The sequence below is a fragment of the Hypomesus nipponensis genome, chromosome 15, assembly GCF_054491055.1.
Source record: "Hypomesus nipponensis isolate SF chromosome 15, ASM5449105v1, whole genome shotgun sequence".
NCBI classification, from domain to species: domain Eukaryota; kingdom Metazoa; phylum Chordata; class Actinopteri; order Osmeriformes; family Osmeridae; genus Hypomesus; species Hypomesus nipponensis.
Window position 1 is genome coordinate 12061535 of NC_140375.1, and position 19409 is coordinate 12080943.

At 38.4% G+C, this 19409-nt stretch overlaps 1 protein-coding gene across 1 annotated transcript in view; it reads left to right on the forward strand.

Annotated features, from left to right (window-relative positions):
* Positions 1-4947: 4947 nt before the first annotated feature.
* cntn5 (contactin 5) overlaps positions 4948-19409 on the forward strand; it is a 66434-nt gene continuing 51972 nt past the window's right edge. The window contains exon 1 of the mRNA XM_084674375.1: positions 4948-5236. The gene's annotated coding sequence lies outside the window, so the exon portion shown is untranslated. The remainder of the gene's footprint in view (positions 5237-19409) is intronic.

A 19409-nucleotide genomic window follows, 5' to 3' on the forward strand; every position in this document is an offset into this window, starting at 1 on the left:
TCCAAGGGGGGGAGGGGGGGTTGGGGGTTATAAGTAGGTTCTGGTGGGAGCACTGTAATATTTCTGAATACCCTCACATCCATGTTTTCTTTCTGCTCTCCTTTGAGACAGAATATTAAAAAAATTACACGAAACGTCTGGTTTATCTTCTCAAGGAACAATGCAGTAACTTGGTATTATCTCCTGAAAGGATGTTATTACAGTAAGTCACTGGAGTTTGAATTGTATTTTTTTTAATTACATTTTAAAATCAGTATTTACTTATATGTAAGTCTCATACTTACTGGGACATTGTGTAGGGCATGAAAAACTGAGTGTAAAAGTCCAACTATATTGTACTATTTAACTGTGCAAAAAAAGGAAAGCACGTACTGTATTTGTTTGTGTGTTGTTTCCTCCCCGCTGGAGACATGGGTCAGTTAAGGTTAAAGTAATTGTCATTGGTGGCCTACTGGAAGATATCTTTTTCTTCTCAAGGGACACAGGTCCCAGCATTCAGACACTTGGTGAGAAACCGATTTTGCACGGCCTTTGGTTTTAAAAAACAGAAGCAAGTTCGCTTGACTGATCTATTCATCTCAGCTCAGTGAAAAAAGGGACACTGGTTTGAGTGAAATGACTTTTTGTCCAATTTCCACATTACTGCTCAGGCATCCACATGCATGTTTGTTGCTGTAGCACCTGTGATTAAATATTGAGTAACAGGTGCAACTCCAAATTCGTACAACTCTTATAAAGTTAGCTTTGGATATGCCCTGGCATGTGTCATTCTAGCTGAATCGATCATTACACAGTTAGAGATGTTATAGGTGGGGAATTCTTTTTGGACCAGCTGTCCTTATTATTCAGACGGTAGTAAAGCCCCAGGAGACCTAGAAGACAGATGGAGTTGAGGTGTTGTCGCTACTGAGTGAACAGGTAATGAATTACTTCAGGACAAATGGGTCCTGCCACATGGGAGAGGCAGGGTAATCTTCCCTCAAACACCAGGGAGACAGAGAAGGAGATCTGGCAGCTCTCACTAACCCCTCTTTATTTAGCAGAAACTCTGGCATCAGCATGTTCATTTCCTTCCACAATCATTGAAGAACTGATACTGTATGAATTACCTTCAATGATATCCTCTCATAAAGTAAGATTATCTTGCCATAGACTCAGAAGTCTGATGTGACAGCTGATATAAGGTTAGATATTGGTTATTGTGACAGGAGAAGTTAAATTCAAGAAATTAAATGGCTCATTCTGGACTACATTTCTACCCATCCAGAGTTACCATGTCTAATTCATATTCTCTTCCATTTGTAGATCTTGATCTAATCAAATGTGTTTTGTTAGAGGCTCTCTGGATTACATTTATGCTGAATGCAAGGTTTTCAATTATGGCTTTCAACATTTCACATCGATCCTTCTGCCTGTCCATTGCAACCAGGTGATCAGTTGTGACATCAGACAAATGGTGAACTCTGATGACAGTCATTACTGGAGGATCAGATTACTCTGTGATAGTTATCTTTGTAATATCCAATCACAGCTAAATGGAGTCAGAATGTGTTTTTTCATCATAGACAGCTCCAGCAAAAATACACATTGCTTGGATATGCTCAAGAATTCGAGGTCCTTATGTCCTAAAGCATAGATTACATTAGCGTAGATTACATTCTTGCACTGTCTTTCTTGGTCTTTCATTATAAAACGTTAGTTCTTTAGCGAAAAGAACAGAGAAATGGCTGGATTACAATAATTATGTTCATACAATTGTGTTTATGAAAATGTATTGTTCTGTAATCAAGACTCAATATAAATCATCAATGCAAGTCATTTATTACAATTTCATATCAGAAATTAATGTTATTAATGCTGTGGCCATTGCAAGCTCCTTGTTAGGTGGTTGTACGTGTGTCTTAAGCAACAGAAGAAGAACAGAAAACACTATCAAAGTTATTTGGAGTAAGTGAATGCAAAACCCTGTCTTAATTGAGGTCTGTGATTAATCAGCGTTATAATTAACTTTTGTAATGTTTTTTCTTCTCAGTCACTTTAAACAGACTCATAATCTTTTATGCTCAAAAGAGTGAATTTCTGTTGCCACTTGCATGCATAAATACCCCATCCTGCAGATGTTTCTGCTGTCTATAATGTAAAGCTGCAATCTACCTCTCAAATGATATTATATCACCACAATCTAGTCAGCATCTGCTGGACGATAAAAACGCTTATTTATAATATTTTCCAGGCACAATAATCCAACTCACCATCTGTAGTTTAAAAACCTGCTCGCATCCTGATGTTTAAACGTTGCAGCACTGTAAAAAAAAAAAAAAAAAAACAATACCCACAAATGCAAAACATTAACACACAGGTGCACCTAGTACACACACACACACACACACAACCCAACCGCCATCAACATTATGTGACTTCATGAAAGTTCAGCTGTCACATAGTCATGTGTTCCAAACAGGCATGGACTATGTGGGTTGCATTGAGAATTGGGAAGTGATAGTATGTTTTATTTTCCTCCACTCTCTGAGGGATTGGTACTACAAGTGAGCGATGTTGATTGAAAAGCAGTGTACTTTAATTGTGTTCTCTTTGTGTGTAATGGAGATAAATTAACATCTGTGTTTTCTTGGAAGATGTTCTGGTAGTTTAAATGGCAAAGATTCCAATTGTCTTCTTTGTCATTTCTAAAGAGAACAGGACTCAAAGGGCTCTTCCGTAATCACAGGCCATCTGCAAGCCACAGATGTCAAAGGGAGTAGTGGCTGGTGACTAAAGACCGATTTATTTCCACACTGATGAAGGACTTGATGGACATGAGTAGAGCCAGATTGTCTTTCTGTCACCTAATACATCTGTTTATACATCCTAACCACAATCTATGTGGTGTGAGGGTGGGGCTAAGGGATACTGAGGGCTCGGAGGTTCTGGTAACCAATAACTCAGTCACTCCCATTGCTGTGTGTCACCCTTATTAACGCACAAGTAATGCTGGACCAGTTTCCTCGTGTTTAGGCACACAACAAAGTTAAGGATTATGTAAAGTCCTCTTGATATGCAGCATTAAAAATGCTGTAATCAGTTATTTGTAATCAGTACATAAAACATGGGTTGCGGATCTGCTATTGTACTGTAACTACAGTATGGCAATTACCTTTAAAAACCTAACCATTTTTAAACATTGCATCACACTGTAAATGCAGAATAGTCAGTAGATCACATTAAAATCTCACAACAGAAGACAACAATACAAACCAGTACTAACAGTACTACCTTTACAAGGTGGAATTCAGAAGGACAAACTTGAATGTCATATATTACCCAGACCCACAAAAGAGGTCTTAAAATGACAGTTTTCATATAGACAGCTTTGAAGAGGAGATAAGAGCAGTCTGTTCGGTATATGCAGAGGAAGAGAACAGAGACAAAAGAGATGGTTAATTAATGATGTGAAAAGAGATAGGCTGTTAGCTCAGTGTTACCATTGAAAATCTTACAGCAGTGGTAGGAAAGATGAACAATGTAATTGATATGTGGAACAAAGATCTATACTCAGATATCATTGTGATAAAATGAACCCTAGTTAAGCTTTCAAAAATACTTTTTGACACAAATGTGTTATCAGGAAGATAATTTGGAAATATGTGATCCTTTTGTTCTCACATTATGGTGAATGATACAAATAAATTATTCTACACATTTTAGTCATAGAATTGTAGTTCTAGAATTTTAAAGATTCCCTGATCTGGTCATGGTATAATTGGTCTATGGTTATTATGGGTATTATGGTATCAAACTACCACTTAATGCACTGTGTGTATTAATTAACTTGAAATAAATGAAATGTCTCTTTGATACAAGGTGGGAACTGAGACATGACTCTGTAGTAATGATTACTAATTGAATATCTCTTTATGCCATTTAAAAGTAATTCACCTGTGCACATTACAGTGTTCACCATTTCTGAACAGAAAAAATAATACTGAAAAAATTACGCTCTTCTATAGCACCCCTATTGGAGATGCACAGCAAACACATCACATCCCCTTGTAAATAGAAGACAGTAAACTTATAGGATTCAGTTCACGGAAGAAAATAATATAAATAAATTCCACTTCTGCTCTATAGCTTAATTATGAGAACCTAATTGGATGGATTTTCCCTTTGTCTCATCTTTCATTATTTTTGGGGGACAATAAATAAATGTAGGCTAGTCTCTGGTGACTTAATGTCCCAGATTGAGTTCGTTTACTCATTCCACAGGGTTTATTCACAAGGTTTGCGAGAGAACTGACACTGATGAACAGTACAGTGACCCTGAGTCTCAGTTGGTCACTCCTTGACTTTGTGTGTAAAGGTCTTTACACCATAAAGACCAAGCTGAGTAGTGATATTACAGTAATATATATTTGCCATCCATATGGAAACTAAGGTGAATGCAGAATTATTAGGATGCCAAAAAACTGGAACTACATGACTTTAGGGGGAATGAAAGCACTACATGTTCCCAATGGCACCATAGTTAAATACATGTAAAAATGCACATCCATTTAAATTTCTCATAAAAAGTTAATATGCATTTTACAGAACAAATAGATATGAAAATAAATATATTTTCAATATTTTTCAGTGTTATTTATATATGCTTAAAGATTAAACTGCATGGGAGCTGGGTAATTGTCGTTTGACACAATAAGTAGCCTACATCTGACACATTTGGATTCCAATATTCAAATCGATGTGCTGTAGGGTAGGCCTACAAGGTAAACTATAACAGTTAAAATGTGTCTAGTAATGGACGCTACTGTAAACTACATCGAAAGAGAGAGATGGAGAGAGGGAGAGAGAGAGCGAGAGAGAGAGGGTAGGATGGGAGCTACAACGGGAGCTACGACTATAAGCTCATGAACAGGGCACACGCGGCACAACTGAGGGAGACAACTGTGCTGTGAACCAGATTGCTTGCCTGCTTCCCTCCTGACGGCACTCGACAGTGGCTGAAAGGTTTTCTTAAGTATTGGGAAAGGTGAAGTGCCCCAAGAAAAGTGAACGCTGAGGAATTCTACTTTAGATTTCATCAAGAAGGATAGGATGTATCATTCATGTCGTTTTACCATTTAGAAGCACGCTCTTTGGAATCAGGTTTACAATTCCGGCGACCGAGATTTCAATTCGTTTCTGGAGAGGCGAAAATACAGTAACGTCAGAACAATCCTTCTGGTCCCAGCATTTGGCCGTGAGTATTGAGTTTTCGGTAGTTTCTTTCTTCTTTTTTTCCGGGGGAAACTAGTGACATTTGGAGCTGTATCAATGAGACTATCAACCTTGTGGCAGACGATCACCCTAGAGTGGTAAATCACTGTTATTGCGCTCAATAATCCAGGAACTCAAAGGGAATCAAAACTACTAGCATTGACTACTGTACATAAGAATATAAACACCATACAAACTAACATTGTGTTACAGTTTGACTTCAGAATGTCCTCTCAATTATCACACACACAAAAAAGAGACACTGTCTGTGGATATGAAGTGCTGTACTCATAGCTTATGTTTTATGACAAAAAGTAATGACATTTTTTTAAATTAAGTCAACTCAAGTTTAACTCAAGCTTCAGGGTTGACACTTGGATACCTCAAAGACTGAAGTAACGTCAATTGCTTCCTGGATTAGGGGCAGCCTATGCAATTATAAGCATCCAACTATACTGTAGCATTTTGGCTAGTAGGTAGCCAAAGTCAGATATGGAATAGCCTTCAACGAGATGGTGTATTTAAATTGACCCAGTATGTCTCTGAACTGGGTTTTTTCACTAATTGGTTCTACATTTACATTACATTTAGCAGACGCTCTTATCCATAGCGACTTACAGTAAGTACAGCGACATTCCCCCAGAAGCAAGTAGGGTTAAGTGCCTTGCCCAAGGACACAACGTCATTTGGCATGGTGGGGAATCAATCCGGCAACCTTCTGATTACTAGCCCGACTCCCTCACCACTCAGCCATCTGACTCTACATGGATAATGTATGGTATCCTAATTCCCCTGTTGTATGGACTGTACATTTTGCTTTGCTAGAGCAATTCATCCTTTGGGGAGTTTTAATTTATCCATGGGCAGGTGTGGTGGAGATCCTGGCTTTTCTTAGCATGACTTGGGTTACATTTGCAAAGCAAGAAATATACTGGAGTTCAGAGAAATGTTTATTATCTTATTCTTGTAAGCTCAATGCATGCTCTTGAACTTGGTTAAGCTTTACAGTTCAATACTTGTAGTGATTTGTAATCATCCATGATACTTCCAAGAATAGGTGACACTGACGACAGTTGGCTTGTATCATGTACCTAATGTACTAGGACTACTCCTGGATTGTCATCATTTCAATGCGAGTTTACTTTATATAGGTTTATTTGATTAATAAATGTAGCTCATGCAGAACATTGTAGCCCAGTTTGAAAATGGTTTGCCTATGTATCTTCAATATTGAATTGTAATGTTTGTTTGTTTGTTTGTTTTGGAGAAATAATTGATTGAAAGATTACATTACAATTAGTAACACACTTTTTGCACAGTACCACAAAGGTTGAACACACCTTTGCTCATGACAATCACTGAGGTGATCACACTGGACCTAAACTAGGCACATTGAAATAACAGTTTTCTGTTGATTCTAAAGTTGACTTCATAAATAGATTGCTGCTCCAGTTGGCAAGCGATCAAGTGATTGATTGATGAATAAGTAGAACAGTTTGGTTGCTACACATCTACGATGCTCTTCCAGCAGTGTCTTAATTTAACACAGTGAAAGGAATTGCGATGTATGAAGCAGTCACTTGATTCAGAAATGGACAGTTCTATGATATTCACTTCTCACAGCTAGAAAGTCATCTTGCAAGCACATAACCACAGAGCACATTTCAAAATCAAGAGTCACGTCTCTCCATCTGGCGTATTATCACACACACACGCACACACAAACACACACACACTGTGGTCTTACACATTTCTGTATTGATCAAATTGAATTTACATTTAAAGAATTATCAGTAGTTCATTCAGCTAATTTGTATAGCACAGACATGTTCTCTCTGATGATCAAAGAATAGCTATAATCTGAATACCTAACCGGTATTGTTAAGATATATACTCTATTATGTACATACCATATTTAGATTAATATATTCAACATGTATGTGTCAAACTGAACAAATACCCTCAATGTTTGGCTTTATATTTGGAAGATACTCCCATGTAATTTTCCCCTCACTGAAATTATTATTGACACTGGCTAGTAGTTAAATTGAACTTAAAGTGACAACTTCAGTTTATGGTACTGGCCAGCCTGTGGGAAACTTGGGCAACAGTGTCTTTACAGTAAGAAGAGTATGCTTGGTATACAGGGAGTGTGGGGGTGGGGGTGAAGACGGCGCTGTTGATAGAAATAGTGTCTCACCAAGGTAAGATAATGGGACCCAAGGGAGCTTCACTGACAGATCTGAGACTAACAAAGCGAATGTGGCCGTGGATGTACCCTATGTAAGATTTCATGATACCATAATGAAAATGTGTAAAGAGTCAGTGGTGTTGAGCTCATTATAAACATGCTAACAAACAAAATCAAACTCAATTTGTAGAGCCCCTTTAGACAAGCAATGCCACATAGGCCTCCAATGCCCACAGACCAGCATGTATAACCAACCAAAAAAAGGAAAAATTGAAAAAACCTTCATAGAGTAAACTGGGGAGAAACCTTGGGAGGAGCAATTCAGTAAGGGGTACCCTCCTCCAGAGATGGTTGGCGATGCAGAGAGGTATAGACCATAAGCTGGAGACCATTATGGAGTAAGAATAAATAAAAAGTACAAATTAACAAAATACTTGATTGTGAAGTCACAGACATTCTGAGTTTTGAATTTGTAAAGCATTAGCAGTGTCCTGCATGGATGCTTGTCAGTTAAGGAGTGGTCAGTACAGGGTTGACAAGCACGGGATCAAAAACCAGAAGACAGTCAGGTAAGAACCAGGAGTTCTGCATGGTCTATCAGAGGGCATTAGAGACCAATGTCCACGTTGTCGTCTCGGTCTAAATATTCGCAAACCAGCAACCTGACAGATGTTGACAGCTCAGCCACCCACACCAGAGATGTGGAGTGTGTGTGTGTGTGTGTGTGTGTGTGTGTGTGTGTGTGTGTGTGTGTGTGTGTGTGTGTGTAGGGGGGGGTATGGTCAGAGACTGTTGAGGAGCAGACAATGGTCACAGTGTTAGTAGGGGTGAAATCCCCACCGGTTATGATCTAGGGCAGTGGTTCAACAATAGAATTGAGATTTTTTACTGTAACCTAAGCTTAAACGCCAAGACTGTCAGCCTCCCTGATTGAAACAGGAAGTCTGCTCCAGAGGAGAGGAGCTCTATTTGATAAAGCCCTGGTCACTCAGGACATCAATGACTGACAACATGTATGCTCATAGCCATTCATGGTACATGAAAGATGCCACTTATTTGTTAAATTAAACAACTTCATTTTGTGAGATATAGTGGGCTTGACAAGAACAAAATCTCTATATGCCACCCTGTGAAGCCTCAAGGCAGTCTTATTGTTTTGCTTTATTTGGAATGGAAACCCACAGTCTTTCTGAGACTGTGTGGGAAGACAAACATCCCTGCGGAACCATCTGACAAGTTAATTTATATAATTGCTTGTAAGCGTCTGCATTGGAAAGATTGACTTAATTTAGAATTCTCCCACCTGTCACTGTTGTGTATGACTGTGATTTGATGTACAATGAATCAAACAGACACATTTAAGTCAATGTGATGTTGTCACTTAACAGTAGGCCCATGCCTAGCTGACAAAATGTCTTACTCTTCATTTTTCCACCATTTCTGTGGAGTTGTGCTGATTTAATTTTGGTTTCTAGCAGAAACTTGTGTAAGAAAAGAGCTCTGTTCTTTTTTTGTTGTTCTTGCATTTTTTTAAATTCAGAAACTATGAGAGAAATTCAACATATGTTGAATTAAAATATTTCAAAGTAGTGTTTGCCTTGTAATTCACCAACCATCTTTAAACAATGTAAAGTACAGTTCCTTAACGTGCAAGATTATAAAAATATAAAGTGTCTGCAGTAATTTTCCTGATGGTTATTGTGTTGCTGGTGTATATTTATATATACATCTCTCATGTCATTTCAGCAGGGTGACAATGCTGGAGTACCATTTATGTGCAATATACATTCTTACACTGTATGCCTGTTTAGAGGTGTAATGTCACAGAGAACAGGGTTGTTTAGAAAACTGAGAACTATGATTCATCTTTTTCTTCAGTGGTTTGAACGTACTGTATGAACTGTTTTTGAATGCTCTGATTGATAGAAGATTAAGTCCATATGAAGAGAACCTTAATTCATTTGAACTACCGCTTAACAAGCTTCTTTGGGAATAACAAATATTCAAGAAATTATTATTATTGTGTCCATGGTTTATAAACAGTTTTGTCTTGGTTGTTACTATAACATAAGCATATAGCCTGTGAGGTTAAATTGAGGCAGGGGAAATGATTGTGATTGTAAGTAGTCTGCGAATTGAATGTTTTTGAAGAGACAGCTCCTGATTTCACGTGACAGACAGTGCAAGAGCCTTATCTACAAGGGCTGTGATAAAGAACCATTCTTTTTTATGTTTTATTTTCAAGCTCAGGCTCTGTAAAGATCAGGGAGATGAAGGTGCAATGACTGGAGCCATAGAGGACTAGTGAAGTCAAATGGAGCCATATGTAGGGTTCAGGGCTGTATGCATCCTACTGATAGCACACAAAGCCTTTCTGAAATGTGCACCAAGTGAAAAGATGCAATATATCCAGGACCTATTCTTTCATTTACTTTAAGGGAAAATTCATTGCTTTTATGTTTTCCTTCCTTTGCTGAACACAATTTTAACCAGTTAAATAATTAATTAATGCAAGTATGTTGCCCAGTCATGTACTACATGACAGTATGGTCTGTGCTCTGTCTGGTGTTATGTACATCATGCACTCATGGCCAAGACCTGTGCTGATTACAAGTCATGCAAGAGAATCACAAATAATTGATTGGCCATATTATAATCTTCTAATAGTTACCACAGTTGATTTTAAAGAAAAGATTATCCCTTATCCTGAATCAGTAGCTAGGTGATTGTCAAATTTGAAAGTGCATTCATTAGTGGCACATGCTTATGAATCGAGTGTAATTGTGCTTATAAATAAGCCTCTTACCAAGCTTATGAATACTGCTTCTTAACCTCCTGAAAAGCATGTCTAATTACATAAGTACATTTTGCAAATTGTATTCTCAATCACTTACAGTAGTACTGCTGACAGAATAACCCTGTCAAAAACAAATATGCTTACTTTTTGGGTTGTCAGACGCTATATTCTATATTATACCTTCATCGAGTTGACAATGGATGCTGGAGGCTTTTCCCCTAAACCATATTAGTAACACCCACAGAACTTGGCCACAGGTGAGAAAATGGCTAGAGGTAAGGTATAATGGATGGTTCCTGAACATTACACCATGACAAACACAGAGAATTCTTAGTGAACAAGAAAATCAGACCATCTTGACAAAATGCTTTGCCTCAGACACAAAGCTGTAGAACTAACGTGTGTAATTACAGGGGGCTGCTTTTCTAGTATAATGAAATACACAACCAAACACATCTTACTGAAAGTAGTCCTCACAGAGCACTGCTGTTGATAATGAGGAACTCACTAAATGAAGACCCAGGAGGTTTTCTCTGCTTCTCTCCAGTGACTTGGGCCGCAGGCTGGGAGGGAACTGCTGGGCTTCACTCTCTGTCTGCTCTCACTCTCTTTAGTGGTCAAAACCGAGGTGTCTGTACACATTCGTCTGCTGTTGCAGCTTGAAAGCATGCAACAGTCCACTTTGGGTTGTCTGTTGCTGCATGTGCAGCCTTACGAAATTTAGATTTTTTCCAAACATAACGAAGGGAAAGCTACGGGTAAGGTCTTTTTCATAAGTTCCTCCCCTCTGGGATGACTAAATGAATATCCATTGCTTCGAATATACTTGTATTGTAGTCCACATCATGCCTTTATGTGGTGTATTTAGCAATATCCATAATATACACAATTAAGAAAAAAAAATTACGAGACATTTGTTGAATGTCTCCCAATTGTCAATGGCTTAATGAAACAACACAGTTTTGAAGATACAATTCTTAAAATACACACTGTAGCCTACAAAACATAGTCCCCTGATCCACAAGTAAGCTTGGGCAGAAACCACAATTTGAGTGTAACCATGACAACGTGCCCTCTTTGATTCAAGTCAGGTAACATCATGTTTAAGGTTAAGTCTTTTACTTGACCATCCATCTAATAGTTTCCTCTTGTCAACTTGCAGTTTCACCTCCACTAACTGTATTTGTCACACTTCAGTTGCCTCTATGTCATACAATGTTAGGTAATGAACAATCAAAGAACTAGTGATATAGCTCCACTTATCCTGCTAGTTTACAAGACGCTAAGCAAGCCTAGTGTTTTAGTTTTTGCTGCTCTTTAGATGTTTATTTATTCTCTTAGCATTTTATGTCATATTGTTATTTTTGCCAATTTAGTTAGACAGGGATTTAAAATATGTAGTCTAATAGAACTGTAGAATAATAGAACTGGCCTTTCTCTAAAATGCATGGCACTGCAATGCTATGTTATTTCCATCCATGGGAGAAAACCCTTGTATGGAAAAAACACCCTTACCAATACACCCTTGCCACCATCCTGAATCACTGACAATAGGTAGTTATTAACACCAGGCAAGATGGGTCCTGACCATCAGTGGGATGCAAAAGGATCTGGGAATTGACAGACCAGGTGCTTATGTGTACGTATTTTGCTCTCAGTTGGCCAGTGTTAGTGACTGTCGTGCACACTGCTTCTTCTCTGGTTTAACAGTTAAAGGAGTGTGGCTTTCTGCTGCAGTAATACCCTAAAGCCCATGACAAGGTAGTACGAGTTCTGCTGTTCTGCACACCCCAGTTGTACTGTTGCCTGTTTGTGGCCCGCTTGCATGACTCTCATGCCTTTTTCCTAACCTCAATCCTAACCTCTGTACTCAACAATATGTTTTTACCCACAAGAATGCCGTTGGCTGGATATTTAATGTATTTGTCTCACCATTTTCTGTAAATCTTTTCGTTGTGTGTGAAAAGCCCTGGAGGGCATCTGTTCCTCGAGTACTTAGTGCTTGGCAAAATGTTTACACTCTACTCAGAGTCACTCAGGTCACTTGTTTTTGCACTTGTTTTTTAACTGCTAAGTACCAACCACACACTGTACGTAGTACCATAGAGAAGCTATGCATTTATGTAGTCTATTAACACGTTTAGAATAAAAGATAAAGAAAACAATAATGTCATAGACGTGTCCTGTTATATCTCTTAGGATGGGATGTTGCTTGTCAGCTATGGCATCATATGGAATTAAATTCATAACACTATGAGACACCTAGATCTCATACATTGCCATGGCTGTCATTAATATAGCATATTAGCCTGAAAAGGCATGTGCCATTCACATCCACTGAGCGTGGGCCATCCAGAAAATCCTTTCTACTGTCAGCAGCAGTTGATGATTCGTATGTGAGTGGATGTGTTAATTGTGCTGACTTTAGCTCAAGAGATCTAAGAATGGGCTCTTGGCCCGCCTCCTCATATGCCAGATCACATAGTCATTAAAGTTCCATTTCAACTGAGCTCATTTTGAGCACCCTTGTTCGGTGCATAAAACGCGTGTCCTATTGTTTCCTATGAAAGGAGCAGTAGTTGAGTGTCCGGCAGAAACCGGCTCACCTTCACAGGGTGAACACTGAGGGGAGAGTGTGCTGCAGGGTTCGTGCTGCAGTTGGATGTGTTCAAGGTGTTTCTTATGGGTTTCTAGTTTTATGTAACCACAAATAGAATAGAAGCGTAGTTTGCTAATAATGGCATGCAATCAAGTATTGAATAAATCAACAGAGGATGGCTGAAATTACACAGTTCATTTATCAGTGCTGTTCACTAGCAACAGGAGGTTGTTTTTTTGTTTTTGCTTTATTGCTTCAGTACAGTAGCATGCAGAACGGTGTGCTATTTAAAACCGTTGACGCACTACGATGTTTAAACACAACAGAGTCAGTCTCAGTACAGAAATGCATGAGGTATATCAACAATGTACTGCCAATGTATAGTGGATTATGTTCTAACTTGTCTTTGACTACAGCTGCTTGTCAATTTCTTTTATTGGAAAGAAATACAGCAGTTTGTTTTTAGAGGAATAATAACTGCATGTGTGGTTTCTAAATGCTTTCAAATAATGCATTCACACTTTCACAAAAGCAGTTGTTCCATAGAATATCAAGTAGATATACACTGGACAGATGGATCTCACGGTGTATTGTTGATTTATGCAAACCTTTTGTATGTAACACAGAACTCACTGATTCATAAAAGCAAATCAAATACTCTGATGTGTTACTCTGGCCTCAAAGTATATGTCTGAAAAAATAAGAAATGAAACGGCTTTAAAGGTTCTCATAGTCTTCTTGGGCTCCCTAATCCTTTTAGCAACCAAACATGTGTGACACCCTTCACTGCAGGTTGTACTTATCCACCTGTCCCAGAAATGTCAGCCTTTTTTTTAACAATTTCTGTGCTGTGCAAGGCTGGTTGAATGCTTCGAGAACGGAACGTCTTATCATTTGCCAGTCATTTCCCCATTGATTCTATGTTGCCAAATCAAGTACCTGTGCATACATTTCTCAGATGTTGATGTTTCTTTTCTATCTGTTTCTATCTGTTTTTATATTCTATATTCAAGCCATGAGGATTTTTATTACTTGCAGATACAAATGTCACTGAGTGAGTCTGTGGATAACTTATTTGATCAAATTACTGTTACATTTAGTCATTTAGTCATTACTGTTGGTCCGCCATCAACAGTAAAATGTCAACATGCCACCCAAACTATTAAACTTTGGATATGTATTCTCTCATCATCTATCTTTCAGGCTTTTATTATACCATCGAAACATTCCTGCATCTAACAGTGTTCTATTTTTCGTATTGGTATATCGTCTCACTTTAGTGGCCACATACACTTTTTTTGTGAAGGCTGGAAAGGGGCCTCTACAGTATGTGGAGGTTAACAGCTCCAGTTATCCTTTAGTTTATACCAGCTGCTGTGTTTCTTATTCCTCAGAGAAAGGGGATACATAAATAAGATGGCAGGACAGACACTGTTGTTGCTGCTACTGCTGGAGGAATCTATCACCAACGTTCACATTCTGCTTGTAATAGGAGCTTTCTCATCAATGTAAACTCATTTCAGACCACCATTAGAAAGGGCATGTTGTAATCCAATAGCTATATTGGACCAGAAATCAGAGTATGGATCTATTGTCTGTTTAAATGTATTTTACCATGCAGAAAAGTATGTCTGAAAAATCTTATATTAAAGGAAATGAGTTTACTGATAACACGTAGCTGTAGGAACATTACCTGAAATTGAACAGTTTCACTCATTACATAGAACAGCTGTTTTGATGGCATTTCAGTGATCAAGTGTCATTATGTTCAGAGCAATAGGCCATGACATGATAACTTATATTATAAGTAATACAAATGTCCTGTCAAAAACAGGTCCAAAGCCCCAATGTTTTTCATCATTTTGTTGGCAGCTTGAACTTAAATCAATATCCCTGTGCTGTGCCATGACTGCATTCTCATATCCATTGCCCAATCAATAGCAATGGAGTCAGGGTAGTCTTGGCTAAAACAGGCCTTGAACTCTTCACCATATCATTGATAGTTGACAAGGCATTAGGTTGGGGGGGGGTGGGGGGGGGGGTGCGCTGGAGATAATTAAAGTTTAGTTTAGGCCACTTCTTCTAAGCCTCTCCATTTTGGCTGCTTCTACTGATTTGATCTTATCTGAGGACAACATGATTTGCGAATCAGGAAAGGTATTTCCTCTTTAAGGAACACTGGAACAACAACTTCAGTGTTCAGTCAGTGTTTTCAAAAGAAAAACTGTCAACAGCTACATGTTTAAAATGCATTACGAAGCAGGACTGATCCCACTTTTGTGGTTAGATTTATGTTTGTGTTGTATTCAGATTTTCCACTTATGTGGTTATGGTCGGGTCTAGAGTTAAAAAGCATTAGACCCTCCGTTCATTGATCTAAAAATATTGCTTTAATGTTTCATTTTATTCAAATCTCCAACACCATCCCTCCAGGTACAGTATTACAACTTAGTTTCAGTTTCTAAAACAATGATGGTGTAATATTGTTTTCAGGTGTAGTTTACAGTACCTAAGGACCAGTTGTAAACATAATCTTGAGTCAAATGACAATAAAACAGTCTGTATTCTCTTACCATCATGATGTTATGAAGCCCAATGTGCCTTGAAGTAATCAAATCAGGCTTGTTTTCATTGTATAGATTTTTGCTCTCAAAAGAAAGTTTATACTGGTGCCAGGATAAGGTTTCATTAATACCAGTTATTCATTTATTCAACAGCTCAATACCTGTCTTGATTTTGTTTCGATTGTTTAAGTGTAAAAAGTCTAAACGTTTGAACTGTATCCAGTCTCCTTACTGGATTGCGCCAATGACCACCGGGAAAGGCAAGTATTAGTATGCCTCGAAAAAACAAAACAGGCACAGTGTACTATCCATAAAACAACATCACCAAGTCAAGATACGAGGAGTGGGTCAGTGTGCTAGTGTGACTTTCAGCAAGCAGTCATTCCAAAAGGAGGACTTATTCCAAGGATTATTGATAAATCTGTGGATTTCATCACGAGGGATAAACACATGGTGAATCCAGGAATTGGGTAGAGTGGGTGAGAGGTTATAATGCCACCATGATGGATAAGGTGCAGTTATACCAGTTTGCAAAGGGTGGTGTTTCAGATGGTGATAAAGCAATGTCATTGCTGTACTGCCATGACAACTGAATTGATAATTGTGATTCAACATGACTGTATTGTTACCACACCCGTAAAGTCGGATGGAAATACGAAATATATCTGTGTTGTGTATAGCCACTGATTTTATGTCAAGAATGGGACTATTTGCTAGTTACATTACATTTACATTTAGTCATTTAGCAGACGCTCTTATCCAGAGCAACTTACAGTAAGTACAGGGGCATTCCCCCCGAGGCAAGTAGGGTGAAGTGCCAAATGACAATGTATTTGGCACGGCCGGGAATCAAACTGGCAACCTTCAGATTACTAGCCCGGTTCCCTAACCGCTCAGCCATCTGACTCAGTTCTTAGTTCTTCTGTGGTAATCATTTACCATCATTAGATTGGCATGGACAGGAAGTAACATTTTTCTGTCATTTCATCCTCAGTGATAGATGCAGTAATTGTAGCTATTTTCAGCACAAGGTTGACAGCAGTGATAGAAATTCTCTGCTTCCAGAGTCCCATGCTGAGTTCTTTAGTCTTCTTATTAGAAAATGGTTAAATGCCACCTTGTTCAGAGTAGTTATACTCAGTCCTTCATGGCAGTACAGTGGGCCTAGGACAATACAACATCATACAGTATTTACGTCCAGACATTTCTAAAGGCATTTGTCACTATATCCGAAAGTACATTCTGTACTGTAGATGAAGATTCTAGTGGCACATCCAATCTACATTTGCTTGGTTAGATTTGCTAGTATAATTTAGCTTTCAGACTATGTGTATTTCAGATGTATTTCAATATTTTCTGCCTTATCAAAAATGATTTATTTCATGCTTGTCTGTAACAAGCAGGCCTCAAGGTACATTTAAAAAAAAAAGAAGCTGGCTATGTGAAAGGGTGAGATAAATCTTTTTTGATGTTACCTTTCACATACTCACCAGCTCTTGACAGCATGTGCGTGTGTTCCCTAGCAGCTTTGTCTGGCATAGGCCAATGTAATTGCCGTTCTAGATTCCACTGTGGCACCAAGATCCAAATGACTTGACACTGTGGTCATTTCAAGGGAATTGTTTGACAAGTGCACATCATTTGGGAAAATAGGGCAGGCCCTGAAACTGCTCATAATTAAAAACTAATTTGCCTTGCAGTGATATCTTTTTTTGTATCTGCCAGTCATTGTAAAGTATACTAAGTCTCTAGCATTCAAATTCACTAAGACACAGTTGATGTATGTTGGAGAGGTTTTCTAGATATCGTGCACATCTCAATAGGTTCCAGATTCAAGTAATAAAATGAGTTTGGGTCAGAGAGGTATTACTTTAAAATGGACATCTCTTAGCTGTTGTCAGGGAGAGTAGCACTGCCTGTTGACAATATATGATTACCTAAACCACATTACACATGTTGTTATGCATGCAAAGGACCCTTTGTAGTTGACCTGACTTTTTGATAACTGTAATTCTAGCCACAGCACACACGTTTTGGGATCCATCCAAAAAATGTATTTCAGGATGAATTTTGATGGTAATGATTAAATCATAATTGCATGTTGTTTTTACTCTTGCTCTAATAATAGATGTTCATCAATATGTTTGAAAGTTGGAAAAGCCTTGAAAAGGAGCAGTGGGGGTTTCCACCTTACCACACCATCAATATGATGGTAAACACGCAAAGACATCAACCCACAGCTGAAAACTGTTATAGTTCCAGGATAGCAATCTCAATCAGAGGTGGACAAGTGTAGAATACCACCCCGCTGCATGCACGGAGCACCATTTTAAGAAGTGCTGCTCAGAGAGACATAGTTGTTCTTAGCAATCTATCAGATTTCCATGATTTCACAAGACAAGATTGCAGGAAATAAATAGATGCAGAGAGACTTTTCCAATCCTATTTTTCCAACTCATCTGAGCTTGCTGCACATTTCTGTGTGGCACAGTTACAGGCATATGCAGCCTTAAACCTTCCCTCCCTCTTCAGACTTTGAAGTGTCAGTTTCTTTTCACATCAGCCTACGGTGTCTTTAGGACTGTTAAGCATCTCAGGCACATATTTCATCAAGACAGGTTTTTTTTCCGGGGTTTCGGGTTCCACATGTCATTTCATAGTGAAAGTTGCCTTGCACCATACAGGTGTGCTCAGTCTCGCAGCGCTGAAGATAATTGCCTACTGCCCTCACCTTGGTAATTGTCTTTTGATTGAGGTCATCAGGACAATCAATGCTGGCAAGGGTTGAAAAGTGACAGCAATAGACCTGAGACAGACATGCTGGGTTGGAGTGAGGGTGTGAATAGCTATAGAGCCAGTGATTGAGAATCGGGAGACTTGTTGAAGCAACATCCCCGGCAGCATGCTGTGCTGAAACTGCTATATTTACCTTGAAAAAACTCTGTGTTGTCTGCTTGTAAAGAAACCAAAGTAACACTTAACATTACAGTATCCTTGTTATATAGTGTCAACATAAGTAAGTACTTTGTAATAAGCAATGCCCATTAATGAACAACATGTACTTAATATGCAGTTACAATATAGAACAGCCTGTAATTCTACACTACAATTAAATAGGGGTCACCAAGAACCACTGTGTGTTTATGTGCTTGTATTAAGGTTATCTCCATGTTCATACAGAACAAAAATGTTGCTCAATTTGTGACTGTACATTGCCAATTGCCATCCATCCATCCATCCATCCAACAAGAACAATGAGATGTAAAGTGTGACTGGAGTTACTGGACAAGTTATGTATGGTTGGGTTTTAAAAGGTGGGTATGGGGATGCACTGGTGTCATCTATCCAGACCAACAATCCCTCTCTACTAATGTAACTGAAGATGCAGTTTACAGGGTTAACATTGAAATGTTATATGGAGATTCAGTGTTCAGGTTAAAACTGCCTCCATCGTCTGGTTGTAGATGTGTTTTGAATTCAACTCCATGACCTAACAATCGGGTACAGTAATCTGGGGAGAGAGGGAGAGACTGTAGGCTTTGTTAGGGTCAAACAGTGATAAGCAGTATTGAGTGTAATCCTTATTAGTGTTTATGCGTATCCCTCAGCACTGGGAATAATGTATTCTGTGCGTGCAGCATAGCTCCATTCAAAGAGCTAAACAGCCTATAAACTGATTTAATGATTTTGAATAATAATTCACCATCAATAAACAGCATCTTCTGTGATTTATCTGTGCCTTTCATTGATCTAAAAAATTCCCTTTCTATTTCACATTTATGTATAGTTTTGCAGTGAATTTAAAATGCATTACTCCAGGGAAGTATTACAGAGAATTGTGATACTTCAGATGCTTTGGGATTAGTGTAATCGTTTTTCAAAAATGCTTCTGAAAATGATTAGATATAAGATTGTAGCAGAGCCACCAAACTAGAATCCATGGTGCCAGCTAAAGGTACAAATATCTAACAATAAGTTACATAACTTAACTTATTATGAACTTAC